The 25,157-nt window shown below is 39.6% G+C and overlaps 1 pseudogene; it reads right to left on the bottom strand.

Moving 5' to 3' along the window:
• Window positions 1-12,965: 12,965 nt before the first annotated feature.
• On the bottom strand, window positions 12,966-13,121 carry LOC142426586 (ATP synthase F(1) complex subunit epsilon, mitochondrial pseudogene; annotated as a pseudogene).
• Window positions 13,122-25,157: the final 12,036 nt, after the last annotated feature.

Below are 25,157 nucleotides of genomic sequence, written 5' to 3'. Positions count from 1 at the left end.
CATATTAAATCCGTAGATGTGGAGCTCAGAGAAGAAGTCTGGGAGGAAACTATGCATTTCAAGCCATAGTAATGGAGAATTGAATATTGAGGAATTTTCCCATGGAATGAGTGTCAAATGGGGAGTCCAGAGTTGGCAGAATTGTAACATAAGTGAAAAACCACTACTATTGAACACTTGATTGTTTAAAAAGCCTTAACAATTCTTTGGCACTCAGAACCAGTACGTTTTTTACTTTAGTCTTCAAACGTTTTATCTTAAACCTTATTTGTTATCTGTTGTGTGCAATTCTTTCACTGACTTAGATTTTCTTTGAGTAAAACAAAGATGGGGTATGGATGGCTAAATTTATCCACCGACTTATCTATTTGTCATCTGAGTGCCCAATTATCTACATGGCTATTTATTTTATTTCCTCTACTATCTATAGGTATATTTGATTATTCTCCCACACAATGGTGCTACAAACTCCTGTGTCCTCTTAGCAACCATCACCTTATCCTCACGCTTAGAAACATTCTGTAGTGATACTTTCTATTGAGGTGACAATCCAGTGATTCTTGCCAAAGTTCATCAAAAGTGCTGCCAACACGGTCTCACTTCCTTCAGCTGCCTGCACATAACTGAAACTCAGATGCCGCTAACCATTTCTTACTCATTGCTTTCAAGTTCCATGTGTACTATCAATTTTAAAACCACAGAATCTGCCTGCACTCAGTACTTTCATAATAGCAAAGGTTTTAATTGCACTTTTATTGCAGCTTTTTTGAACTGAGACTCATGCATACTCAGAATGTGACCAAATGGTGATCTCATTGATCACCACTACTGTTTTATTGAAATTATTTCAATTCCACTATTGCTTAATTGCTCACCTAACAGAATGATATGTAACTTGACTTTATTTTCTCTTAGTGTGACTTCTGTACAGGGAAGCTCCTCAGATTCTTATATAAATTACTGAATCCAAGGATAATTCAGATAATTCAGATTATAATCTAGCAAAACTATCTATTGCAGCTCTCATTGGATATCGATTGGCTTTCCTCTTTAAAGCTCAATCATCATGGAACTCTGGTGGATACTGGGTTGCTAACTGTGAGGTATTCAAACCCACTTGGCAGTTTTTGGAAGAAAGATGAGGTTATTTGGTGCTATAGAGATCTAGTCTTGGAAATGCCAAGTAGCAGTTCAATGCTGTCACACTGAGTTGCTACAAGTCATAATCAACTCAGTAGCAGTGGGATAGGTTTGGGGATTTTGTTCAATAACCATTCTGATTTTAAAATATCACCGCTTGTGGTTTCCCTATAAACTTCACATGGTTAACAGATGTTCACCTATGTCATATCTCACAATGACATGGGTAATCAATATTTCCATTATGAAATGTTCATATAGATGATCTATTATAACATGTGTTTGTCTTATTACATCAAATTCAATCCCTCTCTACCATAGCCTACCCTCATTCTTTATACAGTATCAGGAGTTGAATATACATCTTAAAACTTTTTTCATTTTAATGAATTCAGAAACTGATTAGATTCAATATCACTGTGTATTATCCAGTGATATACATATTTAAATATCCAAATGAGTGAATAATGATCGCTTTAGATGTTGAAGCCTCGTATAGTAAAGAACAAGAGTTGTGTACTCTATTTTGAAGACGCAAATATTTGGGGATGCCTCAGTGGCTCCAGTAAGGCTAGGCAGATCATGTCAGGTTCACAGGCCACTCACAGCTTCAACAAAAACAACTACAACAATTCCTGTTATGCAATTTACATGTAAGACCCTTCTTCCTCTTCCTCTCCATCCCCCCTCTCACCATCTTTATTACCTACAGTCTTTCTCTACCTCTTTCCCTCTTTGGTTTCCACTTCTTTTTCTTTACCATTTCCCTTCTCTTCTGTCGCTGAATTTGGAGAAAGCACTGCACAATAATAAAATACTAAATACTAATTATATTATGTTCATGATTTAGGGTGACTGGCTTTCTTTTCCTCTTTGTTAGCATGCAATCGAGAACAAATAGTATTCAAGGAAAAAGTCCAAGTGGCACTTTAGGCATTAGTGAAACATGAGGCGCAGGAATTGGTAAGGTACCAAGCGAAGCATTTCAACAAACTGATATAGTACTGGAAGCACTTACTAGTTTTTGCCAAGGCATTTTGAAGACAAGAGGAGATCCATATTTGTTCCCATGCCAAAAAAGGTGACACGATAGAGTGTGGAAAGTAATGAAGAGTATCATTAATATCACATGCAAGTAAATGTTGCTGAATATCATTCAGTAACAGTTGCAGTAGTTCATCATCTACACGGACTTTTCAGAAATTCAAGCCAGATTCAGAAGATGATATGTAACAAGGGATTTAATTTATTGACATCAATTGATCTTGGCTAAAAATAAAGATTACCAGAAAGAAGTTTAAATGTGTTTCACAGATTATACAAAGGCAGTCAAATGTGTGGATCATAAGAAATTATCGGGAACATAGAGAAAAATGTGAATTCCAGAGCATTTCATCAGGCTTACGTGGAACCTGTCCACAGACCAAGGGGCAGTCATTTGACCAGAACACAGGGGCACAGTATGATTTAAGATGAGGAAATATGTGTAACAAAGTGATATCCTTTTGTTAGATATCTAGAGACAGGAGCCAGGATTCTGTGTCCTTCTCCAGGCCTGGAGGCCCCCTTACAGGAGGTTGGACACCAATAAAGGCAAAGGGGCACGCTCCAATTCAGGCCCCCAAGCTGGGAGGTTGGTACAACTGGATTGGCCTAAGCTAGGCAAGGTGAGTTTTATTCAGTCAATGGGGTCAACCAGTACTGTCGACCATGCCTCCCAACCCAAGGCCCTAAAGGCTGGAACTTAGAGACCACCTCCCTCTTTTCAGCTGCTCCCCTGCCTTCCCCTCTGCCATGCTGCCACTTCTCTCACTCTCTCTGGCCGCAGGCTGCCATGCGTGGGTGTGCAGTCCCATGAGGTTACATGTGTTCTGTGACTGTAAAACCTGAAACTTCTGTCCTTTATAAAAATCCACTTGGGTCACAAACCTGGCTTTGGTGTGAATTCTTTCTCATGTGAAACCAACAACCAAGGTGTTTCCCATGCGAGAAACCTGACATATTGTGCCACGACTCAGAGGAACCTTTTGGACTACACTCAGGTAAGCCGGCTCCGGATATTTTCCTGACCTCACTGAATTTTTGGGCTCTTTCCGGATTAGCCCTGCTCAGCCACCCCATGGTCAGGCGCTCCCTTTTCACTTCCTTCCTTTCTTTGCTCCTGGTTTCATAAATAAGCTGTTTACTCCTGTTTGGTGTTTGCTTTAGCTATCTGCCAATGTGCTGGCTCTTTTTTTTTTTTTTCTTACTGGCTGGTTTTCCATTGCTAAAGGCATTCAAAAGCCAGACCCCTGAATAACTGCTCACATTTATCTCCAAAGGACTTTTCAGCAATACCGCCTTCAGCATGTTCCTGGCATAGCTCCACTGTGACAGTATGTGTCCAGCTAAGGATCCCAATGTCCCTAGAACATTCCCTAACCAATTGATGGGTCTCGCCTCTTCTCCAAAGGGTTGAAAGACCGCTCATGCCGGCGGTCACCTTTGAAGACTTTTGGGGGCCACCCAGTGGCCCACCTAGCTTGCGTTCTAGAAAACAGTCCGGACCTAGTTAGCTGGCAAAGACTACGTCCCGGACACGCTCCCTCAAACGGACACCTGCTTGAGGCCCAGGTTCACGGCACCCTAGTGGCACAAGCTGACATTGCAGTTACTGACCTCCAGGCAAGGACTGCTTTGTTGCTTGGTTTTCTAGATGGGTAATCCTGCCCCCCATGGTTCAGCGCTATACTGCATCCGTTCTAATTGGGATAGACTTGACCAGGAGATGCTGGAGAAACAGAAGCCGATTTCATTCTGCAATACCGTTTGGCTGCAGTACATTCTAGTGGCGGGGAATCCTGGCTAAGGAGTGGCACACTTACCCTTCCCACCCTGACTCAGCTAGAACATTTCTGTGGCAGGATGGGGCAGTCGGAGGCCTTCCTTAAGTTAGAGCATTTTCCTGTTGAGGAGCAGTAAAGACCTTTGCTCCCAGTACACCCAGGACCCGAAAGGGGCCTGAAGTTGAGGCTACTACACTCCTAGCCCCGGGACACCACCTTGAGAAATAGTGAACCTGCCCACCTTCTACCCTTAGTGGAGGCAGTGGGGGAGTTTGGTCCCCAGGCAGTCCGGGCCTGTCACCCTAACTAAACTCAAGCAGATTAAACGTGACCTGGGAAGTTACTCTGACAAACCCGAATAGTACACCGACAGCTTCCAGCACCTCACCTAGCCTATGATTTAACCTGGAAGGAGGTAACGGTCATAGTGGACGGACTATGACAGACTTGGAGAAAGAGCGCGTGCTCAACGGTGCTAGGAAGTTTGCAGACTTTCCATGTGATGCATGATAAGTACCCAATAGGAGAAACAGCTGTGCCCATTATTGACCCAGCTTGGGATTATAATAATCCTAAGGACAGGTGGACACGGGAACATTTCTGGTGCGTGTCACAAGTGGACTGAAGTCAGGTAGGCAGTAGGCAAAAAGCCATGAATTATGCCAAAGGGACAGCTACTAGTCAGGGGCCGGAGGAAAGCCCCACGGTCTTCTTGGAGCAGTTAAAGGCAGTCCTGAGGGGTCACACTCCTTTAGACGAAGACGCCTACGAGGGGCAAGTCTTTGTCAAGGAACGTGTCTCACATAGCACCGGGCATTCTGGAAAAGCTCCAGAAGTGAGTGCAGGAGCCTCCATGAGTTACCGTCGAAGAAATGGTCACTAGTGCCAATGTCACCATTTAGAATAGGGAACAGGAGGGGGAGGTGCAGGTTCAGGAGAAGGCAAGAAGGAAGGGCATCAGACATGCCAGGCACGGGCTGCACTTACTACCCACTGCCCATCAACCCAGACCCGTCACCAAAGTGCCAAGTGTTATCTATGTCAGGTGCCAGACCACTGGGCATGGAATTGCCCTAACGAAAATAGCCCCTTTCCCTCCCCCCACAGGACATGCCATCACAGTCAACAGACTGACCACCAGTCAGTCCTTCGTCCTATGACCAACAAGCAGGAGGGAAAGTGCCCACAGGCTAGTGTGCAGCTGCTCATTGAAGAGGCCTAGCCAGCGAAGCTGCAGGAGAGAGCTGTAATGGGGTCTCGAACCATGAGCATTCAATGCAACGGGAAGGTCAGTAGACGTCCTCCTACACACTGGGACTGCCTATCCTGTCCTCACCTTCTTCCCTGGACCCTGGACACCATTCACAGGTAAAACCATGGAAAGTGTTACACTTAGACCCCTCAGAAGCAGAGCAAACAGATGCTCATGACAGCCATTGGAGGGTGTTCCACTGCTACCCCAGGACAGAAAAGTGCTCCACAGAAAACCCAACCTCAGACCCACCACAGTCCTTCTGCCAGGAAATGTGTTTACACCATTCCTTTGTTTAAAGGCAGCTGGCACCCGTGCCTGTCGGTCCTAAGATCTCTTTTCTAAACTTCCCAAGCCACTACCACACACCTCCAAGTGCACTGCCACCTCACAGCCTTACCCTTGCCTTACCTAAACTATCTACCTGTTTTGTTCCTTTCCGAGGCGTCAGGTTACCAATGTCCCTGAGCTAAGCGTGCCAAACCCAGATCACCAACTCCTGGATCACCTTAACCTCACCCACTGTGGGACCAGAGTGGATAACCCTTTCCACCAGAGAAGGGAGGGTGTGGACCCCAAGCCCCACTTCATTCCCCTCTTGCCAGCAAAAAGCAGCTAGAGATGTCATCGCCCAGTACCCCAAAAATGTGGGTCCATACTCCTTCTGGGGGGAAATGATAGGTAATTAGAGACATACACTGGGGGTATGTATCTCTTTGCATGCCTGGAGGAGCCCCCTTCAGGAGTAGAAGTCAATACAGGCTAAGGAGCATGTACCAATTCAGGCCCTGAGCTGGGGGGAAGGGATGGGGGCAGTATACCTGGGTTCGCCCAAACTAGGCCAGCTGGGCTTAATTCAGCACGTGGGTCAGCCAGTGCCATCGACCACACCTCCCCGCTGAAGGTCCTAAAGGCCAGAACACTGAGCCTGCTGTCTTGTTTTCTGCCTTCCCCACCACCATACCGTGGTTTCTCTCTCTTTCCTCTCGCCCCCCTCCCCGCCTCACTCTGCCACGTGTGGGTGTGCCATCCTGTGAGGTTGCCCGTGTTCTGTGTCTGTAAAACCTGAAACTTCTGTCCTTTCTAAAAGCCCACTCGGATCAAAACCCAAGTTTCGGCGTGAATTGTTTCTCATGCGAAGCCAAGCACCAAAGTGTCCCCCCTCGAGACACCTAACACTTTCACCACACCTGTTCAATCCGTATGCTGAGCAAAGAGCCCGAGACTGGACCGTATGTCAAAGAATGTTATCGGGATCCGAGGAGGACTTATTAACAACTAGTGATATGTAGATGATACAACTTTGCTTGCTGAAAGGGAAGATTAAAGCACTTGCTGACTAAAATCAAAGATTGTATTTGTCAGTATTGACTGTAACTCAGAGTAAAGAAAACGAAAATTCCCACAAGTCTCCTAATAGACATCATGTTAAAGAGAACGGAATGAAGTGATCAGGTATTTAATTTTACTTGTATCCACGAACAATGCTCATGAAAGCAGCAGATGAGAAATAAAGGATGAAAAAAAATAAATCTAGCAATATATTATATGGACAAATCGATTGCACAAAATACCTTTAAATATTGAAGAGATAGCATGTTATTTTAAGGGCTAAGTTCCACTTGCACTTGACCCAATTCACGATATTTTCTATCACCTCAAGTGCATGTTGGTTGGACAGTGACAAAGGAAGACCAGAGAATAATGGACACATTTGAATTCTTGGCAAAGTATATTGAAACTATGATAGATTGCCAGAGAACAAGGAAATCTGTTTTGGAAGAAACAACCAGAACGCTGCTTTGAATCAAGAGTGGCTAGACTTTGTCCCGTATCCTGAGAGAGACCAGTAGCTGGAAGGACACTGCGCGGTAGAGGGTTAGTGGGAAAGAGGACGACTGCTCAACACAGTTGATGGACACAGTGCCTACAGCCAAGGCTCAGACAGAGTAACGATCATGAGGACGGTGCAGGCCTGGGCAGTGGCTGGTCTATGGAAACACGGAGTGGGAGCCCACTCACAAGCCCTAACAATGATAACAGCACCATTTGCCCTTTATCTTTGTTGTTTGTTGGTTTTAAGGAAACAGTTGTGAACGAAGTCACAGATCCTTGCACCATTACATCCCCAACTGATCTACGTAATGTTCACAGTCACAGAGGCGAAATCATAACTTGTGTATTGGTGTAAACTTTGTGTCCTTTGTTTTCTAATTTAAAAAATGCATAAGAAAATTATATGCAATTTGTTAAAAAATATTGCAAAAAATAGAGTAAATCCCCCCTCTTTCACTGACTTATATACTTTTTTCCCTTAAAAAGTTTTTTTTTTACCTCAGACATAAAATTATGTCAAAAAGTATTGATACAAACTCATGGAAATAATGTCTTAAACTAAAATATCAAAAAATGTGAAGTTACTATTTATCAACAAATCTTCCTATAGACTCCTACTCTTTTTAAGGTGTTGTTGACATCTCTTTAACACGTCCCTCAACAATTCACAATTTGGACCAAATCAGAGTGACAGCGTGGACAACCTGGAGAGAGTAGTGTTACTCTTAAACGTCCTTTGAGTTTGGGAAGGAAGTAGTTCTGACAAGGCAAGTGAGGGCTGCAGGTTAGGTGGGATAAGAAGTCCTAAAAAAAAAACAAACAAAAAAAAACTGCCTTTGAAGAACAAGCAGCTCCATTGTGGAGATAGAGAAAGGTCCTGGGTGCACCTTACCTAGCCTTTTCTTTAGAATGCAGTTTTCAGTCTTATATATAAAAATCATCTTCATACTAAAGTGCTCTGATGACCATGTATCCTGTGGGAAAATGTGTCCAGACTACCCCTTGGTATTCCAGGAGACCATTCACTGTAACCTCTCCACGGACCTTTCTGCCCTGAGAGTAACAGGCCCAGTAGAAGTCGTTGTTTTGATTAGACCTTCATTCTGAAGGCTCCCAAATCAGACTAAAGCAAGTGCGTTACTGAGAGGACTTGTTTAGACATGTTTAAACTAATTTATTTGACATAACCCCGGATTCATAAAATGGACTTCTAATAGAAATACTGTTTGGCTTATGCACCTACGTATTGTAATACACATTGAAGGCTACAGTCCTTGATTTTCATCAGCAGTGCTTCAAGTTCTTCTCACTCAATTTAAAGAAGACCAAAATCTTCACAACCGGAGTAATAAATAACATCATGATAAATGGTGAAAAGGTCAACATTTTCAAGGATTTCATTTCGCTTGGATCCACCATCAATGCTCTTGGGAGCAGCAGTCAGTAGATCAAATGATAAATTGCACAGAGTGAAACTGCTGCCCAGGCCTTCTGTAAAGTGTTGAAAAGTGAGGAGGCTACTTTGGGGACTAAGGTGTGCCTAATGCAAACCACGGTATCTTCCATCACCTTGTATTGAATGAATGCTGGACACGCAATCAGGAAGACCACAGATGAACGTTTACACTAGACTGTAAGAGGAATCACAGGCATGTGCTTCAATGTGTGTAACTCATGGAGTGTCTGCCAACGTGAAAGTGGTGCCTGGCATAAAGTAGACCGTAATAAGGTTTACAGAGTAAATTGATTAAAGTATATACCCTTGTTGATTATTAGAAGCACATTATGCATTTTTTAAAATTAAAAAAATAGAGGACACAAAGTTCAAATCACATGGACTCTAACAAAATTTTCCTGTTATAGTATATGGCGATTTACAGAATATTGCAACTTACAGAATTAAAGAGGAGTTCATTTAAAACATAATAGTTATAAAATATCTTACCTATAATTATTGCACAAAAAATACCAAATATTCATGTCATAGTGTTTTAGCCCTCTTCCCTTAATCCATTATATTTCTATGGAGATATAGATCCTTATTAATAACACTCAATTTATCTGCCTTAATGTTAATAACTCATGAGAACAGAATAACCAGTTCTTATAAAATGGAATTTAAAGTATAATGCCAGAACAATAATTACTATGCTGGATATTTTTCTGTTAGTGAATAATTTAAAATTATGATGGAAGATGAAACATTTGTTGTTATAGTTTTAAAAACTCACATAGTATTAAAAGTTAATATTACAGACATTTATTAAAATCATTATTTTAATTTCAGGAATGATTTATATTTGGGAATATAAACAATTGTCTATGATCTATATATTTTTAAAGTACAATAAACCCTTCTTCATTTCCTAATAATACAAGAGTAACCAAGTGATTGTGACAGAGTCAATACAGATCAATAAATACAATAACAAAAGATGCATACAAATTAATTCAACTGCAAAAATTACCTCCCTTATGTTTGCTATTAAAAATATATTTAAAGAAACGCATTTTTGTAAAGTAAAAATAATTTTGAAAATCAAATTTCCTGAAGGTTTAAAACTAAAAAACATCATTTCTTCAAAGTATCCATCACGTTAAGAAACTACTAAAATTTTCAAAAATGTCGATCCTAAAGTATAATTTTGTTTTTAATTGGAAATAAAAATGAAATAATTCTGTATATACATATAGGTACATATATAAAATGATGGTGATCTCAACAATTTGAATTTCTCTTTTGAAATCATACTCATAACCTGTGACATATTCTTCTTTAAACATATTCAATGGTAGTAAAAATGTATCCTTCTGAATTTTGAAGTATATGTAGAATTTCTCCATACTAAGCTTGATCCTTATTTAGACTTTGTGGGATTCATAAAGATTGTTAGTAAGATAAAGGAAATAAGTCCCCTGGGGTTCCTTTGCTATTTTAAAGCACACAAGTAGGTATCTTCAATTTTTCCTTTAGGATTTTGACATATGGCTTTGTGTTCGTCTAGACTTCAGGTTTAGTAAGCTCTTTCTCTAGGAATGCTTTACTTTGCTTCTCTGAGAAGACAATGATGTTTAATCACTCAAAATGTGACAATGATGTTCAATCACTCAAATTGTGGACCATAATGTTGTGTAAAAACTATTGTATATGTTCAGTGTTTTCATCAAATCCAAATAATTGACTCTTTTCCTTATCTTACTAGAAGAAACCAAATATGATTTTAAAAATATTTTCATCAGTATTAATGTAAACTAAAAGTCTCCTTTATACACACTGACCACATCTTCTATAAGATTTGACCAAAATCTTGACATTATAGACATTTTAACAGTCATTGTCTCAAGACAATAACTTATCTTAATTTATAATATATTAATAATTATTAATATGTTATATCAAATTTATAGAAATTGACATTCTACTTACTTAAATATGAAAAATCTTATCATAATTTTAAGAATAAATGTCTAAACTCAAATATTTACCTATATTATGAAGCATGCTTGTGTACTGTTATTAATAGACCTCTTCTCTAATTCTACATACTCTAAAAATTAACTTTTTTTTTTACTCATATAGCTTCTACTTTACTCATATAGTGTATGTGGTAACTCTGTTACTTATGATACAAATATTTAACACATATTTGGTGAAGAGTAAATTTTACTAGGTTCACTTTTTGCTTTATCATTAATAATCACAGTACCTCTAGATAAAGACATATCATTTTGATATATGTCATTTTTTTAAATCACATTTAGATCATATACTCCTATGATGCTTTCTCACATCAGATAAGTACAGCTGAATGTTCACATTTTTAGGTGACTTTGGATTGGTATGGATGACAGGGTTCAAGGACTTGTTATGAATCATTCAGTTCCAATTTGGATTGGCATCACCACCATGAGTTTTGCATTTACATTTATTGAATTAAACATTTTGTAAATAATTTGGCTGATTAATTCAAATCACATCTATTATACTCATTTCACACTCAGCAAGAGAAAATCAAATGAAGGATGCCATAAGATCACTATTTGGTTCAAAAGAAAGAGCAATAACCTGCATATCCTAGATGAGCCAGGTAAGATATAAGAAAGAGAGTCTTCTCAAACACTTATAGCATTATAACACTTACTGCAGATAAGGTAACAGAGCAGTTTAAAATTCTTTCATTTTCCTCAAGAGACTTGTACAAGAGAATGAAGACTTAGACAGTCATCATACTGCATCCAGGCCTATAATATACAAAACAGCAAGATTTTATCCTTGGCTATATTGTACTTTTTCCATTACACTACTAATAACATTATGCTAATCTTAGATATTGTATTATAAATTATTCTAATTCTGATTTTTTAGACTAAAATATAGCAACCAACAACCCCCAAACAAACCACTACCAACTAAATCTAGACTCATAGAACCCTTGCATAGTGTTTCTGAGACTGTACATCTTCGTGGCAGTAGAAGTCCCCTTTCTCTCCTATGGAATTGGTAAGTTGAACCACTGACCATGAGGTTAGCAGCCCTAACCAACAGTGCCACCAGGGTTTCCAAACTGCATCACTATCCAATGACTATCCAATCTCTATTTTAACATCTCAGTATTAATTTCCATGCTCTTAAGATATCTAATGCCATTTTGGGGTAATTCTAGGTATGAAAAAATGGAGATGATATTGCAAAGAATGGGAAATCCAAAACTCTTAATTGTGCACACACCCAGGGCGGTCATTTGAAGGGACGAGGGAAACACTGCTTGTTTTAGGATCAGGAACGATGTCTCTCAGGGTTTTAACTTTTTAGCACACGTATTCAACTGGTATGCTAAGAAATATTCTGAGAAGTTGGACCATGAGAAGAAGACTGCAGCATCAGGAGTGGATGAAAGCTAATAAGCCGCCTGTAATGTGCAGATGACACAACCTTGCTTGCTGACACTGTAGAAGCCTTTAAGGATTTCCAGAAAAACATCAAATACTGTAGTTTTCAGTGTGGATTGCAAATCAAAGTAAAGGAAACAAACATTTACACAACGTGACCAATAAATACCTGCATGCTAAGTGGAGAAATGTTTGAATTTGCCAAAGGTTTCATTTCACTTGGATTAAAAAGCAGTGCTAATGGAACCAGCATTTAAAAAAAAAAAAAAAAAAGCAAAGAGAGTCTTGAGGTTCTGGGAAGATGGCACCGAGATAGAGTCTCCTGCCTAGAACTCCCCGTGTGAGGCCCAGAGAGCTACAGGTAAGGAGACCAAGGGTGGGACTTTGCATGCAGGAACTAGGCTTTCAGTACTCCGGATTATTTTAGACTCCCTTCTCTGATTTTCACCCCCAGAGAGCTCACTGTGGCCTCTCCACTCTGACCAACTTAGCAGGGCCAGTGGTGCAGCAAGTGCCAGCCTCCTTCCTTCTTCCCTAGTTCTGCGACCACCAGCACGGAGGAAGAGCCCAACCCTGACCTTCTCCCATGTGGATCCCATGGCCCTACACCCTCATGGACCACTGGGAACCCTGGATGCTGGAGGTCACTGCAGCCCATGGCACAGAGTCTACATAATTACTAAACTCTCTTAATGGATCCCCTCGCCTCCCCTTCTTGCAAGGGTGCAGTTCTACTGGCTGCCAGATCAAAACTCCCAGCTAACTCAAAAGAGATCTGGCCCTGGGAAGACAGGAACACAACTTGAACCTTCTGGGGGCTTCAAGAATATATTAGATTTGCTCTTATTTTCTTTCTTTTTTGGTCAGTCAGACTTCAGTTTATTGGCATTATTGACCATCTCTCACTGGGACAGTCCACCCCATCCTCGACCCCTGAGAGAGATTATTTTCAACCTGCCACAAGACATGCCCACACATCTTCACCTTGGCCACGTGGCATTTCAAGCTTTAGTCTGGGTAGATTAGTTTGTCTTCACTTCCACAATCTTCATGTTGTGGTGAGAGGACTTCTCAACATTGGCTTTGAATTCAGCCTTCAGGGTGCCCTTAACACCTTTTGCACAGATCTGTGAGTAGCAGATGTAGCTGGGACCAGCCAGTCACCAGCACCCCACCATGATGTCCCAAGGGTGGAGCATGGCAGAGTACATTGTGAAGATCCCTTCAATGTCCTGTCCCTATGATTTGGGGGCTTTTTGAAGAAGAAAATCACAAACTTTTTTTTCCCACCAGAGGAACCAGACTAGCATTCCCAAGTGTCTCAGTGGCTTCCCCCTGCCCCCCAACCTAGGTGGTTTTTAGACAATGGAACTTAGGTCCTTAGCAGGACAACTCCTGATTGGAATTCTCCCCTCTCTCCTCCACGTTAGGTCCTCCACTAGCCTATTTCCACCCTGGGACCACACACAGAGCAGATATCACTGAGTTGTGCAGGAACTCATAATAAAAGGCCCTTCTGCTACAAACACAATAACAGAAATGCTATACTCTCCTTCTATAATATACAGGTTCAATAAGTAACTGGTAGACTTCTTAATATACCCCTCACCTAACCCAAACCACCTTACCTCAACACTCCACTTCCTCCACCTCAGTCACACACACTCTATTATAACCTGCCAAGTAACAACACATCTCTTATAACCCTCTTCTCCAATTCAGGAAAATTTACTATACTTAACAGGAAAGCTTCCTATACCACCACTTAAAACTTACTCCTGATCACCTACATACTCTTCTTCCTACACAATCAACTATCACTTCCTCCTAATCCCATGCACGACAATTTCCAGCTCCAATCTGATCCTCCTCTAAACCAACAAGCCACCCCCACGCCCCGACCAATACACAACCTAGAATCCTATGCATCACACACAACTCAACCACTATACAGTGCAAACAACAGACATCAGCAACGGCCACAGAACATGAAGTGAAATAATATTCAAATTATTGAGGTGTCTGAGGAGAAAGAGAAAACAAACCTACAGATAAAATATTAAGGGAATTCTTGGGAAAAACATCCCCAATATTACAAAGGAGGAGACAATAACCATTCAGGAGGCAGAGAGAACACCAAATAAATCAACCCTCGGCCCAAAAAATAAGTAAAAGAATACATCCATACATAGGATGGAATACCCCCTGAAATCTAGAGAAAAGCTCCCCTGGGCAGAGTTTTTGTAGTTTGTATTTTTTCTATGAGGCAAGCTTTGAGCCTCTTGCCCTGAGTTAGTGCATCCAATGTTGTCGCCTGGAAAGTTTCTCTCTGGCCACAGTAAATTTTTTCCATAAAAACTGTTTTGCTCAAACCTCAATTTTTGTGAAGGCTCATTCAGTAGAACATTGTGCAGCTGTGAAATTTTGTTTACTCCTTGAAAAAATGCTGTAGAAACTGTTGTGATGTTGAACACAGCTTACAAGGACAGTACTATGAGGAAAACTCAAGTGTATATGAGTCCTTTTCTCATTTCAACAAAGGTGAAAGTCGATTGGCGGCAAACCTCATGTGGACTGGACGTCCATAAATTTCCTGAACAGTTGAAAATTTGTGCACTTGCGCTCCAAGACTGACCACAGATCAGTGAAAAGATGGGGACGTGATCTGGACTTTCTTGGAGCTTGATTCAGTGAGTTTTAATGGAAGATATGTAAATGTGAATGGTAACTGCAAGATTTGTGCCTTGCATTCTGACTGATCAGCAAAAAATTGTCTATTGGAAACAAGCTGTGCTTTGAAAGAGCACCTCCAAAGCAAACCAGACTTTTTTCCCCAAGGCCACTACTGGTGAAGAGACATGTGCTATCCTTACTACCCTGAAACCAAACATCTATCAAGCCAGTGGAAGAGGCCATCTTTGCCTCACCCAAAAAAGAAGCTTGTCAAGAATCAAGTCAATGCTCATTTGTTTTTGTGATGGAAGGGGCATCGTTTACTTGGAGTTCATTCCACGAGGTCAGACTGATAATCAAGCTTTCTATTTAGTGGTTCTGAAAAGATTGTGTAATAGTGTGTAACAAAAAAGGGCTCATTTGTGGCAGATGGGGGACTGGTTTTGCCGCCATGACAATGCACCTGTGCACAAAGCCATCTAAGTGCACCAGTTTTTGCCAAAACCCAGCATGCCTCTCTTCTCTTACACAACTTACTCATCTGACCTCACTCTGTACTACTTTTTGTTTCCACGAACAAAGAGGAATATCAAAGGACTGTGAATTGATGACATAGAAGAGGTGAAGAAAATAACAATGGACATGCTGTTAGCCATGAAAACAAATGATTTTGAAAAATGTTTCCAAGAAAGGAATCAAAGATTTGACAAATATACTAAGTGTAATGGAGAGTACTTGAATGTAATAAGGTTGTTTTGTAAAAAAAAAAAAAATTAAATACATAGCTTTGAGGAAAAAAATCCATTTTGGGGGTGAGTTTGGTAAGTCTCAAGTTGTAGTCAAAATATCCAACTTCAAGAAGAAGAGAATCATTAAAGCCGCTAGAGAGAAAAGCTGTCACATGAAGGTAAGCAGATAATAATAAGCTCAGCATCTCTGCAGAGACCATGAAGGAAAGAAGAAATTGTAGCAACATATTCTGAAAGTTGAAAGACAACAACTGCCATGCAGGAATCATTTATCCAGCAAAGCTTTCCATCAAATTTGAATGAGAAATACAAATTTCCTCAAACAAAGACATATTTAGAGAATTTAAAAATAAAACCAGCATTACAAAAACATGCTATCCAATTCTTTATGGGCAGAAAATAAACAACTGCAGTGTTAAAACATGAGACCATCACAGGGTGAAACAACATACAGAAATCAACATACAGAAAACAGTACCCAAAGCATTACAGATCTACTTGAGAAACAAAGACATGAGTAAACTCCCCTCACACATACACCACCCCATAAAAGGGGAAGAAAGGAAAATACCCAGTACAAATGCTATGAGATGACAGCTAATAATCTTTATTTAGACATAATTACACTGCATGTCAATGGACTAAACAAACCAATCAAAAGACAAAGAGTAGCAGACTGGATTAGACAACATGATCCATCTGCTGTCTTCAAGAGACACATCTCAAACTCAAGGACAAAATAAGACTGAGAGTCAAAGGATGGGAAAAATTTTACCAAGATAATGGCAATAAAATAAAGCATGGATGACAATATTAACTCTGACACAATAGATGTGAATGTATACCATATAACAAGAGTCAAAAATTGGTATTATATAATGCTTAAAGGACCAATAGCCCCCAATACAAAAAGAGAATAAACATAAATGCACACAACAAAAAACCTCTAAATTCATCAACCAAATCTCCAAAGACATGAAAAGAGAAATCACCAGATCAACAAAAATAGGTGATTTCAATACACCACTCTCAAAGAAAGATCAACAGGTAAGAAACTCAATAAAGAAATGGAATTGCTAAACAACAAAAATGAACAACTCTGCATCTCATATGTTTACAGAACTCTCCAACCAACGGCAAAAAAGTGCACATTTCCTCAATGCACATGGCTCATAGACCACATACTGGGTCATAAAACAAGCTTGAGAAAATTTCAGTAGATGGGGAGAATACAAATCATCTTTGCTGATATCAACAATAGAAAGAATAAAAAAAGACAAATACTTGGAGACTCAACCACACATTACTCAAAAAAGACTGGGTAATAGCCAGAAGAAATTAGGAAGTTCATAGAAGCTAATGAGAATGATAACACAACATACCAACCTATGGGATGCAGCAAAAACAATTATCAGAGGTAACTTTATAGCAATGAATGCACCCAGAAAAATGAGGAGAGAATCAGGGCCGGCACCTTAATGCAACATCTCCAACAATTGGAAAAGTATCAACAGAATTGATAAGTCATTAGCAAACTTAACAAAGGAAAAGAAGGAGCAGATGACAATATCTAGAATTATCAATGAAACAAGGGACATCACAACAGACCCTAATGAAATAAAGGTTTAATAATGCAGCAGTATGAAAGATTGTATTACAGTAAATTCAATAAACTGGAAAAATAATATGGACAAATTATTCAATAATATGGACAAATACCTAGAAAAACACTCTCTATTCAAATGAACACATATGGAAATTAAGAACTTGAACAGACCCATAGCAAAAGAAGAAGTAGATAAGATCATCAAGAAACTAAAGACAGCCCCAGTGCAGATGGCATCACAAGAAAATTTACCAAGAACTCATAGAAGAGGTGATACCAATCCTATACAAAACTCTTCCAGAACATAGAAAAGGACAGCAAACTCCTAATCTCATGCTATGAAGTCTCTAAAACCCTGATACCAAAACCTGGCAAAGACCCCAGAAGGACAGAGGACCATAGACCAAGAACATATACCTCATGAGCATAGATTCTCATTTCTCAACAAAACCTTGGCCAATAGAATCCAACTCCATATCAAAAATATAATACATCATGACCAAGTGGGAGTCACACTAGTTATGCAGGCATGGTTCAACATTCAAAAAACAATTAACATAACCCACCACATTAACAAGAAAAAGGTTAAGAACCATATGATCATATAAATTGATACAAAAAAAGCATTTGACAATATCCAACATCCATTCTCATCCAAAATGGATCTACAGAAATGAAATAATATTCTGTGTTCGTAGACTGGGAGACTTAATACTGTGAAAATGTCAGTACTACTAGAACAATCTACCGATACAATGCAATCCAAGTTCCAGCATCATTCTTCAAAGACATGGAAAAACTACTCGCCGACTTCATACGGAGAGGGAAGAAATATAGGCAAAGAACTCAAAAAGAAGAACTCAGTAGGTGGTCTTGCACTACCTGACTTCAAAACCTACTAAACAGCCACAGTTGTCAAAACAGCCTTGGACTGGTGTAATGACTGATACACGGACCAATGCATTAGGACAGAAAACCCAGAACTTAAAATATTTGCGTACAGAAAACTGATTTTTTTAAAAAAACGTTTTATTAGGGGTTCATACAACTCTTATCACAGTCCATACAAATACATACATCAATTGTATAAAGCACATCTACATTCTTTGCCCTAATCATTTTCTTTTCTTTCTTTCTTTCTTTTTTTTCCCTTTTCTTTTTTTACATTTTATTAGGGACTCATACAACTCTTATCACAATCCATACATATACATACATCAATTGTATAGAGCACATCCATACATTCCCCGCCCCAATCATTCTCAAAGCATTTGCTCTCCACTTAAGCCCTTTGCATCAGGTCCTCTTTTTTTTCCCCTCCCTCCCCGCTCCCCCCTCCCTCATGTACCCTTTGTAATTTATACATCGTTATTTTGTCATATCTTGCTCTATCCGGAGTCTCCCTTCCCCCCCTTCTCTGCCGTCCCTCTCCCAGGGAGGTCACATGTGGATCCCTATAATCAGTTCCCCCTTTCCAACCCACTCACCCTCCACTCTCCCAGCATCGCCCCTCACACCCTTGGTCCTGAAGGTATCATCCACCCTGGATTCCCTGTGCCTCCAGCCCTCATATGTACCAGTGTACAACCTCTGCCCTATCCAGCCCTGCTAGGTAGAATTCGGATCATGGTAGTTGGGGGGAGGAAGCATCCAGGATCTGGGGGAAAGCTGTGCTCTTCGTCGGTACTACCTTGCACCCTGACTGACCCATCTCCTCTCCTAAACCCCTCTATGAGGGGATCTCCAGTGGCTGACACTTGGGCCTTGGGTCTCCACTCTGCACTTCCCCCTTCATTCAATGTGGTATATATATATACATACATATATATATACATGTATATATATGTATATATATATACATACACACATATGTATGTATATATATACATATGTATATATATATATACATACACACATATTCTTTTTTTTTTTTTTGCATGATGCCTTATACCTGGTCCCTTTGGCACCTCGTGATCGCACTGGCTGGTGTGCTTCTTCCATGTGGGCTTTTTTGCTTCTGAGCTAGATGGCCGCTTGTTTATCTTCAAGCCTTTAAGACCCCAGACACTATCTCTTTTGATAGCCGGGCACCATCAGCTTTCTTCGCCACATTTGCTTATGCACCCATTTGTCTTCAGCGATCCTATCATGGAGGTGTGCAGCCAATGATATGATGATTTTTTTATTCTTTGATGCCTGATAACTGATCCCTTTGGAATCACTCGCTCACTCAGGCTGGTGTGTTCTTCCATGTGGGCTTTGTTGCTTCTGAGCTAGATCGCCGCTTGTTTATCTTCAAGCCTTTAAGACCCCAGTCACTATCTCTTTTGATAGCCGGGCACCATCAGCTTTCTTCACCACATTTACTTGTTCACCCACTTTGGCTTCAGCAGTTGAGACAACTGATTTTTGACAAAGGCCCAATAAGCATGACATTGAAAGCAGGTGCCTTCTTCAATAAATGATGCTGGGAAAACTGGATTTCCACATGCAGAAGAATGGAAAAAAATCACTCTCTCACCCCATGCATGAAAACAAACTCATGGTGGATTAAAGACCTACATGTGAAACCCAAAGCTGTCAGGATCATCAGTGAGAGAATTGGGACAAATCTAGTTGCCCTAGCGCACAGAATACATAGGCTACCAGAGATAACAAGGGAAACCCACTCTTTGGGAGACAACACAGATGAGTGAAGTCTGTTAAACATCAAATCCTGTGCACATTGAAAGACTAAAACGAGAGTCAAATGAGTAAAAGAGTAAAATGAGAGTCCACAGATTGGGAAAAGATATTTAGTAACAACATAACAAAGGGCTAATTACTAAATTCTACAGCATTTTATGTTTACCACAAGAAGAATAATGTAATAGCTCTCTGAGAAGGTGGGAAAAGAACCTGGAACAGATGATTCACAAAGTATGGCACTTGAGTGGCGCTCATAAGCACATAAGGAAATGCCCCTATTCACTAACCATCCAGGAATGCAAGTCAAAACAACCATGAGATAACATGTAATGCCTGTAACTGTAGCCCAATTAAAAAAACCAAAAAATGGAGAACATCAAATGCTGGAAAAATTGTGGTGAGCTTGGAACTCTGATCCACTGCTGGTGGGTTTATAAATATGTACAGCCACTATGGATGATGATTTATAAAACAGATGACATTTGAAATACCATATGACCCAGTAGTACCATTACTGGGCATATACCCAGAAGACATAAGAAACAGATCATGAACAGACATACGCTCCCCCATGTTCATTGCAGTGCCATTAGAATACCAAGGAGTTGGAAACAGCCTAAAATCCCATCACAATTACAAAAGGACAAAACTGTGAGTCCACTGCTGTAGGAACAAGCAACAGAATGGGCACAAGCTCAGGCTTGTAGGGCATCCAGTCTGCTGGCCAGGGCAGCCATATCGCCTGGTATTGAGTCTGACTGGTTTCAATGAACCATTCATCATCAGCTCCAGGTTAGTATTTTTTAAAATTGTTTTATTAGGGGCTCATACAACTCTTATCACAATTTATACATACATCAACTGTGTAAAGCACATTTGTACATGCATTGCCCTCATTATTCTCAAAACATTTGCTCTCTAATCTAAGCCCCTGGCATCATTTCCTCATTTTCTCCTCCCCCTCTCCACTCCCCCCTCCCTCATGAACCCTTGATAATTTATAAATTATTATTTTGTCATATCTTGCCCTGTCAGACACCTCCCTTCACCCACTTTTCTGTTGTCCATCTCCCAGGGAGGAGATCAATCAGTTCCCCCATTCCAACCCACCTTCCCTCAACCCTCTCAGTATTGCCACTCACATCACTGGTCCTGAAGGGATCATCCATCCTGGATTCCCTATGTTTTCAGTTCCTATCTGTACCAGTGTATGTCCTCTGGTCTAGCCAGACTTGCAAGGTAGAATTGGGATCATGATAGTGTTGGGGGGATGAAGAATTTAGGAACTTTGACGGCCATTTTGCCAGAGGGTGCCTCATATCAGCTGGGATCATATGGTCAAGGAGGAGAAGGGATGTTATCCACTGCCATATGAATTTATGATAAATTCCCCCCACAGGTAGAGAGCCTTACCCAAAGGATGAGGGAAGTCAGGAAAGGGGAGAAGGAGCAAACATGTCTGGGGGAACACAAATACATGTCTGTTGTTAGGAAAATAGGGAGGACTGACTTCCAGTTGGGGAGGGGAGTGGTAACTGAAAATACTTTTGGAAAGTCTAGGGGGAAAAATGTCTGGTTAATACACCGAATGGACCACATTGACCTGAGCTTCTGGGTGCATCCTCGGCCGCATGTAATGCCATGTAATGCTGAGGCACTGGAATCTTCATCTTCAAGGCACACAGCATGCTGCAGAGGCTGTGTCAGTGAGATCTGATGCGAAACACCACTGGGTGAACTGGCCCCTACCTCAGACACACTTGTAATCTGAGGAGTAATTCAGCAAATACACTCTCTGAGGAAGAGGAAGACAGCTGTACCAAGATTGTTGAACTCTTGATAGGCATGTATTCAGGAAAATAGAGTCACAAGCTCCATGATATCTTTGCTGCCAGGGTCGGGCAAATCAATCTGACGTATCTAAAACTGGCAGAGCAAAGCATCAGAAGACCTGACAACAGGAAAGCATGCTTTATACCAAGAGGGCTTTAACCATCCATGAGTATAGGATTTGAGGGTCAAGATTTAGTTCCTGGAGTCCAGGTAAGAACTCACTCTCATGGTGCTAATGAGAAACAAAGCAGATTTGTGCAAAAAAAGAGAGGCATATTATTATTAAATTATGCATATTACTGGATTATTGCATATGCACACACATAGGCATTTATGGATATATTAGATATATCCTGCAAATGACTGTTCATTGCATTATGATGTACAGATTGGCTTTCACAGTGGATTATATAAGCCAGAAGTATAACTGCTTTCATCTATAAGTTGTAAATTACCATATTTACTAAAAGGCGTACCTATAGTCTGATATATAATATTAATCACTGTGCTGAACATCATATTCAAGATGTGACAAATGCTCTCACTTGGATATCAGTTGACCCAAAAATATATTCCCCAAATTTGGTTTTAGAAAAATCACCAATGCCAATAGGAGTGGAATATACGTAGCATAATATTCTAAGTGAAATTACATTATTTACTGAAATGAATAGCAATAATTCCTTAGCAAACTCAACCATGTTTGCTGAAACTGAAATACAGTACACATATAGGAATTCCAGAGATCAAAATGATAGCTGCCGTTTTATTGCTGTTATTATATGATGCTGTTACAGGCTATAAAAGGAGCTAAATGTAATTCCTTTCATTTATTTCTTATTTCTTCTAGTTCTGATTTTATGAGTTCTTAGCGAACTAGAGAGTCTGCTGATGGAAATATTCAGATGGAAAGAAAGCAGAGTTATAAACAATTGTAAAGTTGTCGGGAGTATCTTGATGACCTTATCTATTATTATTATTATTTGCTATGGGTCTGTTCAAGTTCTTAATGTCCTTATGTGCCATCTTGGTAGAGAGTGTTTTTCTAGATATTCTTCCATGTAATCCAGATAATTGAACTTGTTGGAATAGTCTTTCATAATACTGAGTTATTCATCTTTTTATTTCATTAGGGTTCAATGTGACTTTTCCTTCATAATTTATTCATAATTCTAGATATTGTCACCTACTCCTTCTTCTTTGTTAATTTTGCTAGCAGTTTGTCAATTTTGTTGATCCTTTCAAAGAAGCACCTTTTTGCTTTGTTGATTTTCTCCATTGTTTTCCAGTTCACTTATTTCTGCTCTAATATTTATGATTTTTTAAATGATTTCTTTTCTTTTGCTTTTGGAAGGTTTAAGTTGTTGACCTTGTTCCAGTTGTTGGAAGTGTTGCATTAAGGTGTTGAACACGTGTGCATTCATGGCTATAAAGTGACCTCTGATAACTGTTTTTGCTGCAACCCATAGGTTAGCATTTTGTGTTCTCATTCTTATTCGTTTCTAGGAATTTCCTAATTTTCTCTTTTATTTGGGATATTACCCAGTCTTTTTTTTTTTTTTTTTTTGAGTAGTGTGTGGTTGAGCTTCCAAGTCTCCAAGCATTTGTCTTTTGTTTTCATTCTTTCTATTGTTGACGTCCAAGCGTAATGGCAGTGTGGTCAGGGCATATGATCTGAATGACCTCCATGTGTTGGGATTTTCTCAGGTGGTCTATTTTAGAATATCAGCCATGAGGGAAGAGTGTATTGTTTCACTGTTGTTTGGAAAGCTCTGATTGTGTTGTGCAGCTCCCTGATTCTTATCTGTTGATCTATCTTTCTTTGAAAGTGGTGTATTGAATTCGCCTATTTTTGTTCATCTGGTTATTTCTCTTTTCATCGACTCTTTGGTTGGACTCATATAATTTTGTTGTGGTTATGTGTTGTTGATCTAGTGATCCCTTTAGCATTATGTAATGCCTATTCTTGTCTCTCATTATATTGTATACCTTGATGTCTATTTTGTTCAGAGATTAATATTGCCACCCCTGCTTTTTAAATTTATGATTGTATAGCATTCCATTTTAGATTGCGTCTTTTTTCTGTCTGGGGTTTCAGGATCAGATTTTTGAGGGAAGCATTTCTCAACTTTTTATTATTTTCTTTCAAAGAATTATAAATCTATTGTACTTTTATACCTTCTAAAATTATGTGTATCTATTCTGTCTTAGTAAATTTTTACCAAGAATATTCCCTCTACCCCAAAGAAAAGCAAACCAAAGAAAATCCTTAGCATTTAAATCGCAAGATCAATCTCTGTATCACAGTGAATTTCTTCTAAAACTGATAATGTTTAATTGGCACTTTAAGGAAAATAAAGTACCAGTCAGTGTGAAACTATAAAAGAAGAAGCAGCTTTCTACTTTGTTATCAAATCAAAACCTAAAGGTTTGCTCAGTTTCCACCTCTAAAGATGTTTATTTTTGTTGGAAAATAAAATGGTCCTTCTTTTAAGCTACAAGAAAAATGTCTTATTTAATTTATTTTGAATTAAATGGAGGATTAGCCAAAGCGCTCTAACACGGTTTCCTGTTAATGGGAAATGCCATTTCTGTTTAATGATTATTAAACATTTTTATTGCGAAAAAGTGCCATTAATACACATTATTAAATTGGCATGGAATCTGAAATACAAACTATGTTAATCATTTCCAATTCATCTTCCCCACATTTCCCCTCTGGATCATTGCATACAAGTGATACACACAGGGAGCGAATTGCAAAGCCACTAACTCCTTTGATGCCAATGTCCACCACAGCTAGCTGGGCACATCTTCACTCGCTCTAATTCAGGTAGCATATTTCAAAAACCAATCACAAAGGATAGGAGAGCAGATTTTTTGCCCCCTTCTTGGTCAAGTTCAAAAGCAACCCAATGCCAGTATTATGTGTCTTTCTTCCAAATAAAAGGGAAGACTTAGGACTGAAATTTAGGAAGGGTGTTGATTTCTTCCCTTCAGGATAAGAACACTGAAGGTGCAGAAAACACTTTCCAAAATATGAACAAACAAAATTGAGATTATATTTTTATTTATTTCCCTTATTTTATTTTTATTTCTCTGAATGTTTTCCCTATGCTTATGATACTTTTGTAAAATAAAAGCAAATAGGAGGCAATCATAATAGAATAAGTACAACTAGAATGCTATATCAGGGGTGACATAGAGAAAAAATAAATTAAAAATATCATTGGCTCTTAAAGAGTTATTGCAGAAAGCATCTGTGATGCGCGCATTCCAGTCCTTTTCACGACTCCCATCATACACTTTACATGAGCTCGCCACAGTTCTCAGTAGGTTTTTCTCCCATATTACTGAGGGAAAAAATCACACTGGGATTTGAATAGTATAGCATTTGTTAATTTCTTTAAGGCACCTTGATCAGATGGGGGCCCTTATCCCTTTCCCCTCCAGTCTTTCCAAAATCTCTCTCTTTTTATGGTATTCAAAGTTATCTTTTGAGATAATAACTTAACTTAGGTCATACCACTGTGCTGATTCTGATTTGTATAGACCTTTTCAGACAGGGTTTAGGACTGCCTCTGGGAGTTTACAAGACTGTAAGTTTTTATAGGAGTAGCACACCTCATGTTTCTCCTGCAGGGCATCCAGTGGGTTTGTAATTT

Source organism: Tenrec ecaudatus, chromosome 14 (assembly GCF_050624435.1).
Source record: "Tenrec ecaudatus isolate mTenEca1 chromosome 14, mTenEca1.hap1, whole genome shotgun sequence".
Taxonomy (NCBI): domain Eukaryota; kingdom Metazoa; phylum Chordata; class Mammalia; order Afrosoricida; family Tenrecidae; genus Tenrec; species Tenrec ecaudatus.
This window is presented reverse-complemented; position numbering and strand designations above follow the sequence as displayed.